We start from the raw sequence: 11,036 nt of genomic DNA, 5'->3' as shown, positions 1-11,036 counted from the left end.
GCTTATGTGGATACATGTAGATATGCTCCTTCTGAAAACTGTGATGCAGATACCTTCTGATGTACTAGTAAATAGCAAGAGCCAGTTTCCCTGTGTCATCTGCTACTGCTACATCCAGGCAATTTCCCTCAAAATATTGTGATTAATTTAGAGACATGGCTCATTCTGGAAGTACCATGATGCAAACGACATAAGCACATATAAGTATGTAGAAAATATTCTGGCAATTAATTCACCCTCTGTGATTAGATGGACAAGGAGTGGGACACTGACCAAGTTCACAGCCTGACAGCGGTGATTTACTATGAGCCCACATCGAGTTACACTCATCCTAAACACCTGAGAGGAAGGTAAGGATGAAGTTAGTTCTTTCCTGTCCTACATATGCTGTCTTGAGTTATTTCATCATCAATATGTCTTCTCCACAGGCAGAAATAGACACTGATATATGTTGTATCACAGTGGGTATGACACTGGTGGAAGTTGTAATTCACACATGCGAAATATGATAAAAGCATCTGGTGCCTAGGTCTGAGTTATGCCAGTGAAACAACTGCAAGATTCTAATCCAAAACATTGGCATGGGAGTTTGTATATACATATATATATTATATATATATGTGTGTGTGTGTGTGTGTGTGTGTGTGTGTGTGTGTGTGTGTGTGTGTATGTATATATATGAGGCTTTATAAATATGAAACACCAGCCTTTAAAAGTGCTCTGTTTGTGTAGAATCCAGGGCTAACACTCAGCTCAGACTTGTGTTTTAGCGATAGAGAAATACCAACACCATTCTGTGAGTAAGGGTGTGAGACTGATCCTGGCTTGGTGCAGCACAACATGAAGGCAGCAGCCTGAGCACTGAGATTTACCTGTGGGAGCTCGGTGATCAAGTGGAAATCAAAGGCCTCTGCCTGGAAATTACATTTTGCCATGGGCAATAGGAACTGTTCTGTGCAAGCCTTGAAGCTATACAGCTAGGAAGCATGTCTTAATTTTTATCTTAATATGTGCACTGGGCTTAGTCATAATTTGTTTAGAAAACAGAAAATATTTCAAACTATGTTTTCTTCTATTCAGTGGCAATATGAGCATAACAGTAGTTGTTTGAAGGGTTTCCTTAAAATTTTGGTCAATATTTTGTGAATTATAGAAATGCTTTGAAGTCCTCATGTTTAAAAAAAGGTTTGGTAGGAAAATAGTATTTTTTAAATTTCTTTTTAACCTTTAATACTTCTCTTGCTCTTTTGAGGTTTGTGGGTTTTTTGGTTGTTGGGTTTTGTTTGTTTGTTAGTGTTTATTTTGTTTTCCTTTGTTTTGTTTGTAGTTATGAGGGCTAGAAGTGTCTGAACTTTTAATAAAAGTGCATTGAAGTTCTTATAAAAGATTTTGACTTCTGGCAGACCAGGCTTGAAAGGAATAATGGCAAATATCACAGAACTTGCATTAAAATCAAGATAGCTGGCAATGTAATAAAGTGTGTCATCTTCAAATCTTTCTCGTTTTCTATATTTTTAGCTACTATTCTTCCTTGACCATTATTTCCCATCTGTGAACTTAACTGATTCAAAGAAGTGTGCTGTAAGACGAAAGAAATAAAGAGAAAATAAAAAAAAAAGGAAAAAATACAAGGTATGGCATATTAAACACAAAGAAACACCTGTCCTGGAAATCATAGAGCACAAGCCAGGATATACCTTGAAATCCAGTCCTTAGTTTTATTTTTGTTTTTTTGGTTTTTTTTGTTTGTTTGGTTGGTTTTTTGTTTGTTTTGTTGTTGTTGTTGTTGTTGTTGTTGTTGTTGTTGTTGCTTAGGTTAGTTTGTGGAGAAAAATTTCTACTGTAGACTTTAGTCTGCTGACCTCTTATCTTTAAGAGGTAAGAACCTTATCAGTTACCATAAATGTAATCACAGATGTTTTAATACTATGCAGAAAATAACATATGTGCTTCTTATCTGCTTTTATAAATGCTTTATGCTGAAAGCAGATTCTTTTCCCTTTTCTTTTTTATCTGTAAAGATGAAGATTGCCTAAAGGGTTTTAAGGAAGGGATTAAGGATAGTCAGTGTTTCTCCTGATAAAAAACTTTTATTCCACTTTCCCATTTTTTTTCCCTTAAGAAATGACTGTTGATTCCTTTCCTTGAAGATTATTGTTTTAATAATCTTAAATTAATATTTTCCTAGAAATAGAAACGTTGATAATGATACAATTCACAAGATCAAGCCCTACTGGTGTCATCACATGCTCTAATGCAATATTACATTTGGCTCCCTGATGAGTGATAAGAAGGGAATTAAAACATTTTATCACATAATACTTCTTAATTTTTCCAGATTTGTCCTTTCAGTTCCTCTTGGTAGCCTTGTTACATTCAGACACTGCCTTCAACCTAAGCAACTTTTCTCTTATCTTGAGCTTTATTTAGGCTTTTGACCCAGGGTATGCTTTTGTGTTCTATTGAGAACAATCATGTTACCAGACTCAAGAATGAGAGCTGTCTTTTTTAAGAGATGTTGGCTAAATCACAGAATCAACTGGGTTGGAAACGACCTTTTGAGATCATCTGGTCCTACCTATGACCTAACACCTCCTCCTAAACTAAGCCATGGCACTGAGTCCCATGTCCAATCTTCTTTAAACACATCCAGGGACGGTGGCTCCACCACCTCCCGTGGCAGACAAATCCAGGGTGCAATCACTCTTTCTGTGAATAATTTCTTTCTAACATCCAACCTAAACTTTTCTTGGTGCAGCTCAAGACTGTGTCCTCTTGTTCTGTCGGCTTTTTCCTGGGAGAAGAGGCTGACCCCCACCTGGCTTAAACCATTTTTCAGGAAGTTGTGGAGAGCAATAACGTCACCTCTGAGTCTCCTTTTCTCCGGGCTAAACATCCCCAGCTCCCTCAGCCATTCCTCACAGGGCTTGTGTTCCAAGCCCCTCACCAGCCTCATTGCCTCCTCTGGATGCGCTCGAGTGTCTCAATGCCCTTCTTAAACGGAGGGGCCAGAACTGGACACAGCACTCGCGGTGTGGCCTCACCAGTGCCGAGTCCAGGTGAAGGATGACCTCCCTGCTCCTGCTGGCCACACCATTCCTGATCCAGGCCAGGAGCCATTGGCCTTCTTGGCTGCCAGGGCACATGTTCAGCCAGCTGTCAACCAGCACCCCCAGGTCCTTTTCTGCCTGGGCACTGTCCAGCCACACTGTCCCCAGCCTGTAGCACTGCAGGGGGTCATTGTGGCAAATAAATCTGTTTAATATAAAGTTCTCTCATTGAGGAAGTTTCAGATATTAAATTGATAAGAATCTCAATTCTCTACAGCTTTCATAATAATTTCAAAGTCTGGTTCTTCTGCTTTGAAGAAACACTTAGAATTGTGTCAGTGGAATTATGTGAAAAAAGAGGCTGATGCTGCAGCCAAAGAGCTCCAGGCAGAGTATAATGCATTCAAACATACCTACAGATAAACTGAGACATGCTTCACGTGTTGCATAACAACACAACAGCTTATAATTTATTGAGCCCATTTCACAGTTCGCACTTGCTTTTTCAGATTTTGCCAGATTCATTTGCAAAGAAAAGTTAAAAATATGCTAAAGATTACACAGTCAAGTCCTAACCAAGTATAGGTGACAAACAGCACCTATATTTCCACGTTATAAAAGGAATTTGTTCTAATGGATTCCTTAAGGATTATTTGGTGCTTTTAAGTAGGTGGATTTCCTTCCTTTTACAATGAAAAAATAATGCAGCTGGGAAATCTCTCTGCTGCTTTCTTTTGCTAGTATTTCAACAGAGATAACAGTATGTACCTGAAACTCTTCCCTAACAATAAAATTTCTGATAACTAGTGGACAGGAACATCAGAAAGAGGGAGGACTAGAAATTAATATGAAATGTCAAATATCCAAACAGTGCATTTTTAAATTTAAAAAATGGTGTAATGACATTGTTTTGACAAGGAGGGAAGGAGAGGATAATGCACAGCTAATGACTATAAAGACCAGCTTATGGTCTTTCAGATAAAGCTTCTTGAAAAATCAGTACAATCTAACGCACATGAAGGAATCAAAGACTGTTTAAGGGAGACTTCCAGAGTGTTTCTATTCCATTCAGCATATACTCTGTTTTTCCTTCTAAGCCTGAATTTCTACTGCCACACACCATGAAATCTGTTACTGTCTTTTTTCTTTAATTATTATCTTCTACACTGACTGATGAGACTATAAAAGCTATTTACAATGCATAAATCTTTCCTTGCTTTCTTCTTCAGATTCCATATGTGATTCCATATCTGACAGAGAATGACTTGTATTTTGAAGCTCAGCCTCAACACAATCAATATGTCCAGGTCTCCATGCTCTGTTTGTGTCTAGTTTACAGGAGGGAAATACAACGCCCTCTTCTGCAATGATGTAAGAATGATGTAATAATTTCCACACACTTTAAATTGTGGCCATTTTTCAGTTTTTTTAAACACTGAACAGTCTCCTAACATAAGGCTTGTGAAGCATTTGCACACTTCAGCAAATTTTCTGTACCATGTCTGTATCAACTTTCAATCTTCCAACTGTGTTCAGGCTTCCAGAAGATTCAGTGGCATTCTGTTCTATCAATTCAAAGCAGCCACCTTGTGCTTTCCTGTGCTTCTCCTTTCAAATTTCTTTACAAAACAGTTTCAGGAAATATGAAGGATCAAAATAGACCTCTTGTGTGTCTTTGGCAAGTTCTTCATGACAAGTTCCCAAAGAATCTCTTCAAGGAATATACAACAAACTCAGTAACAACTGTTGCCATGATTTCTTGTTCAAATAAAACAATCATTTCCAGACTGTCATTTCTCCTGGGATGGCAACTTAATCCTACAAAGTCATAATACCATTTCACATGTGGCCTCGGGGGCAAAGAGAGCAGACAGTGAAGTTCACAGAGCCCTGTTCTTTCTACGTTGCTGATGGCCAGACTTGAGCTGATCTAGACTGGAAATGTACTTAGCCAGACTGTATTTTTAACTTTTTTTAGTTTGTACTTAGTAAATCTAAACGCTGATAGAACATTTTGGAGGTAGTGTCGATATTCTCAGTTAAGTCAGAGAGAAAAAGATTTCTGCCAGGCTAAGCCTGGGAAAAAGTCCGGGAGGAATGTGAACAATCTATTATCTTGCTTTCTGTTCATATTGTTTATAGATATGTTCTGCTACACTGACCTAAGTCCAAGTGTACCAATAGTGTGAAAGGTTTTCACTTTGAGACTAATCAAATTTCACCTTAGCGATCCTGGTTATAAAAGAGGAACACTACTTGTTAATAAAGCTCATTCTTTGCCTTCTGAAGATAGAGTCTCATTATTCCCATCCCTGCCTCAACAGTGACAGTAGAGGAAAAGCATGATACAGGAAAATGAAAGTATATTAAGGCAAGAGAATGTCCTAAATCAGAGAATAAGCAGCTTCCCCATTGATCAGTATTTGCTTTCAGGGGATGGAGCAGATGTAGGAGGGAGAGCTAGAAAGAAGGAAGAGCCATGAGCCAGGAGTGTGAAAGGTCTTTTAATTGTCCTGGCCAAATTTTGAAATTAAACTATTTTGATTTCCAAGGTCTTCATGTCATTCTTACATACACCAGTCACCTCAGAGTAGGAAAGTCATCTGGTGGCCGAAGGTCTCCTAGCAGCAAGGATGAAAACTTCCTTGGGAATTTCAACCCCAGATTTCAAATCAACAGGACAGTTTGGTTAGGGTATCTTAATGATAATGTGGTTCCAACCTCCCTGCCACAATCATGGACACCTTCCACCAGATCACTGAGAAAACCCAAAAGGACAAAACTTTAGATTCTTCCAATATCATGGATTAAGAGGACGGGAAAGCAGATATTTCCTACCTCACCTCACTACAGATAATCTAGATGTGAGTAAACTAGATGATTCAGAGAACAGAGTCTAGCAACACATTGGGTGAGTTCGTGTGGTGTCTGTCATCTTTTACAAAATGGTAATTGACATATTGGCAGGCAAGTCAGGTCAGTGAGTGATGACATTGACCTCTCAGACAAATGGAAAAAGAACTTTCACGTAAAGTTGTTAAAAGTTCTGTTAAAGGAAAAGATTGGAAGCTAAGTCAGGAATGACTGGTGTGACTCATTGTGTTACTGATGCTGCTTAGCAGAACAGTTGAACTCCAAAGTAGAGGAGCAGGTAAAAACAAAGTTTATACTGGAAGACACAGAGCCATATAACATTCTTTAGTGTTCTGTGTGGCAGCCATAGGTGTCATCCCAAAATGGAACAGGGAGATTTGGCCCAGGATTCTAGAAAAAATAGGTGATTTCAGAGTATGCTGTCTACAGGCACAAGGATGTGTGTTGCAAACATATTAAATGGTACAAAATAACACTTTGTATTGCCTCCAACAAAAGAGCTGTTGGAGGCATCTGCTGTCAAATCCATCGGCTTCAGTGATCTGCTGCTCACATAAAAAATAGGCAGCAAGTTTCCACGAAGGTATTCCTCTAGAGGTTTACAGAATGTTTGTTGAGTCATTTCAAAGTTTCTATATGGTGAGACATAAAAAACAAACCCAACTATTAACTTCCAGATGTGAACTAGCTTGCTTAAGGATGGTGACCCAGGGGTATCTACAGAAGGAATGGAAGCTGGTCTGAATTTTTCATGAATGGAGAAGCTTTCAACATTTTACAGGGAAGAGATGTGATCAAGAAAAAACAAAACAAACAAACAAACAAACAAACAAAAAGGACAAAGAGAATCCTACAGCTTAAACGGACTTTCATGGAATAAAGAAGGTTGTTAGCTTGGAACTGGTTTCAGCTTAAAAAAAATTTCTGTAGTGGAAATATGCATCAGTGTGTGTAGGAGGGCAAAACCACACCGAGTTAAAAACTAGCAGAAAAATGGACCTGCAGAGCAGTAATACACAATCATAGAAAAATGCCACCCCACTGTAAAATGACACTAGAAACAGCAGTTTTGACCCTTATGATTTATTTTTATATTAGTATGAAAAGGTTTAATTGAGCTGGTAAAATACACTCACATCTAAAAACCTAATCTATAAAATGTGACTATGGCCATAGATAAAGTATGACAGGCTTGCAGACTTGAATACCAGTAAAAGTGAATCAGAAAGTTTGGGGTATTTTTTTCTTTTTTTTTAATCCAACCCTTTTCTCATATCACTTCTGAACTCTTTCACAGCAGATCGCCAAATGCTGTCACAAAATCTGATTGCTTGGATTGCTACAGGTGCTCTAGCATTTGTGGAGAAAGACTGTATAAAGTGAGCTCATAGGGCTGGATTTGCAGTGATATTACATACTCAGGGGTTTTTTTCTGCTACAAATCAATAATTTAACAGAACAATATCTTATCTACACTTGCACATCACCTCTCCTCCAAACCAAAAACCACAAAACCTCCAAATCCACAATAAATGTATCACCCTCAGTTGCTGTGTGCTGAAAGACATAGGATGACTGACTTATCCTTCAAACACAGCAAGGACTGGAAAGAACTGGGAAAAGAACAGAGGATGAAATTGATATAAGGGAGCCTGAGCAAAATCGCCATTCAGTGTTCTCTTATGGTGTTTGTTCTCTTTGCTCCTCTTTCCTAGGTCCATAACTTTGCACCCTGCTTTCCTAAAATACACTTCATTTCCTAAAATACACTTAATAATCTTTGTTAATAAGAAATGGCAACATCATTTACTATTTCACAAGTGTGCTATTACAGCCACTGATCTGGTCAATAGTGATTGTAAATTCCAATAAAGTTGTTTTTACACAGTTATTAGGATTTAAAAGATTTGCCAAAATAGACCTTTTTCTGAGATGCAAGACACTGCAATTATATTTGAATATCATGCAACATTAAGTTGTATATAGTATGAAAATAGATATGCTGGTTCTGAAAATGGGTCCTCTTCACAAATAGCACCATTAATTTAATGAGTCATCTAGGCCCTTACTGGAAAATTCCATCATATCAAATTTCTGCAGCCCTAGTGCAGCTTTGCTGCTTGCACTTCCTATGTATTGACATACTAGTTACTTCTATCTTCCTGGAATTTTCTGATGGTCAGGATTATGCTCAAGCTTTAAATACTCATCATTAAGAATATTTATAATTTTTCACATTAAGGACTTGGACAATGCTTCAACATGGCTTCTAAAATCAATGAATTATAATATTCATATTATATTTTTTCCTAGAGTAGCTGTCTTGGTTTTCTAGCATCTTGAGCTGTGCTTACTCTTAATACCTTAACTTGATTCCTTAGAACAATTCATATGGGACATTAGTGTGTATTTCTCAAAAGGCCTCTTGATGAGAACACAAATATTAACACGTATTTAAGAAAACTGCAGTAGAAAATAATTTTTTTCTAGATGTTTGGTGAAGCAGAGCTGTACATTATATAATGGGAAGGGGATGTGTATGTGCATGGTTCTGACAGAGGGTGAGCAGAAGATCATGTCAAAGCTTATCAAATTTTTGATGCTTGACAAAGAGCAGCCAAACCTCCTTCTCACTTAGTCCCATTAGAATCACGCACTCTAGTGCAGAACCCAGTGCAGTTAAATGTCTGCTGCATTACAACCATGTCAAATAGTTGCATACGTCAATAACATTAAGATAATTGAGAGTGCATGACTTGTCTTGCCTACAAATTATGTCTGTTTCTGTCTTTAAAGCTGAGCACCAAGTCATCTTCTTAAGTTATTTGTGAGCAGCTTGTAAATCAAATTAGTAGGAAAAAAGTTGTTATCTTGTTTTAAGGAGAGAGGTATCTCGAAGCATCAGGGAGTGGGAAATTGATTCACCACAAACATAAGCAAGTAATTGCTTACCTCTCTTTTCTATTTCTTTTTTAATTCCCTGGGCTAAACAGAAAGGTATTTACATATAGCATTTTTATATTTATATTTTTATGGGAAAAAAGCTGTTTTGTAAGAGTAGTGGAAACAGTATGATTGACTTCAGATCATGTCTGGACTTCTGCTCTTTGTCTGGAAATGTTGTTATTGGTTGCACTTAGTTATACATCCTGCTCTGCATTCACTACAAGTTTAGATCATGAGAATACCAGTCAAGTAGGCAAAGACATATTTATCTAGAGAAATGAAAGTAAATTACTGAAGGATTTTTAACAGATTATTGCAAAGTGCCTGGATCTTTTTTTCAATCCAAATTAATAAGTTCCACTGCAATCACAGGGTAAACAATCATGTAAATTTAGTGTTTGTATTTATTAAAACTGCTCAATATGGGAAAATGATAGATGGATTTTTATTAGGAGAACCACTCAGGACGTTGCTCTACAAATCAGGCTCTGCTGGCTGGTATGTGCATATTTTTACATTAAGAAGGTTATGTCACCCCAAACCAGAAACTGAGAGACTGGGCACTGCTTTTTAGCTTCAGCGTTCTTGACTCCAGTTGGACTTTGCAAAGTCTGTCTGTAGACACCATGCTCAGTGAGTTTGTTTATACAGCTCAGTGACCAGAGTCTGGTCAACATAGAAAACAGAATTGCACAGAGAATGTAGTGAGGTCTGCAGAATGGATGTGAAAAGAAAAAAAATTCAGGTTTGCTCTTTAAATCCAAATAGGAAACGATTTAGCTCATTAGCAAAGTCCACTTCAAAAGGTAATGGAAGCGATGCATTTGGATAGATCAAGTCAGATGTGTGATCAATTTTTAGAGCACAGAATGCAAGAAATCATTAGTTTACATAACTTTACTTAAAATAAAAAGAAAATTATTGATTAAATAGTAAAGCTCAGACATTTAGGAACAAAAATCAGTAATATATTATCATATAAGAGTATGGACCAAACTCTCCTCTCACACAGGGAAGCAAGAAGTATTACATTAGTAATGATCACAGCTCTTAGTAAGAAGTAGAATTTTTCAAGCTGTGTTTTAATACATGAAGTACAAAGCAGATTTTTTTTTTCAACTCATGTCTCCAAGCATTAAGTTAAAGTTATGTAAAAACATAAGAGATATGAAAAATATTTTTTACTTTTCTCACATGAGACTGGAATTATTTAACTTAAGGCCAAAGCAAATGCATCCTGGAAATCATAAAGTAATTTCAGACAAATGGTGATTTTAGAAACTAATTAAACTAAATTGAAGAAAGCCAAAATAGATATGTGCATACTTCAATTACACAGTCAGATAAGAAAAATTTCAGGCTGTCTGTATGGATTTACACAAAACTAATGCTGTAATATTGGTGGGTAGGTACTTAAATAATGGCCTTTCTATTGCTTTTCCAGAGACATTCCATATTGCACTCTCACCTTTTTGCATCTGACATGAGTTTCTATGCTCTAGGCTTACGTTTGTTATTTTTCCCATTTTCTTTAAATTTCAAGGTATTTTTTAAATGCAGAAAGGATATGGCACTTCAGACAGTCATCCAGTTTGAACAAATGGAAAGCTAAGCCTAGTACAAGAACATTAAATATCATTTAAACTTTCTGAGTACTAGACTGAAATGCAAAGAGTAATAGCTTGTAGGCTGCAGCTACTGGTGTAGCTGCAAAAAAGTGCAAAGGAAAAGTGCAAAGCTAGAGCTCAGCAAATTAACAGCTAACAGCCCATAAAATGAAAACATACAATTAAACTGGAATTTTCCTAAAACAACATAAATAAACCAGAATCTTTAAGTGGTTGGAAAACTGCTGAAGCTGTGTCTGGTATAGGCTGGCTTCAGTTAAAAGCGAATGGAAATTACTCCTAATTAAATATGAGCATCACCAGACCCTTTCCACCTATTTTCTCGTGTTTAATAATGGTTTTTCACTTCAAACTCATTTAGTTTGAATAATCTTGTCATACCTAGTGGAAGTAAATAAAAACTTTCAGCACTAGCTGGAAAAAGCCTATGAAAATTCTTCTGATATTGTCCAACAGATGAGAAAATGCTCGCTGTGGTTAAGCCTCTGATCTGAACTTTTGAATTATCCTTGTCTCACTACAGAGCACTCTATAATCT

This window comes from Taeniopygia guttata, chromosome Z, assembly GCF_048771995.1.
Source record: "Taeniopygia guttata chromosome Z, bTaeGut7.mat, whole genome shotgun sequence".
Classification (NCBI taxonomy): domain Eukaryota; kingdom Metazoa; phylum Chordata; class Aves; order Passeriformes; family Estrildidae; genus Taeniopygia; species Taeniopygia guttata.
The sequence above is the reverse complement of the archived record's forward strand: the minus strand, read 5'-3'. Positions refer to the sequence as shown.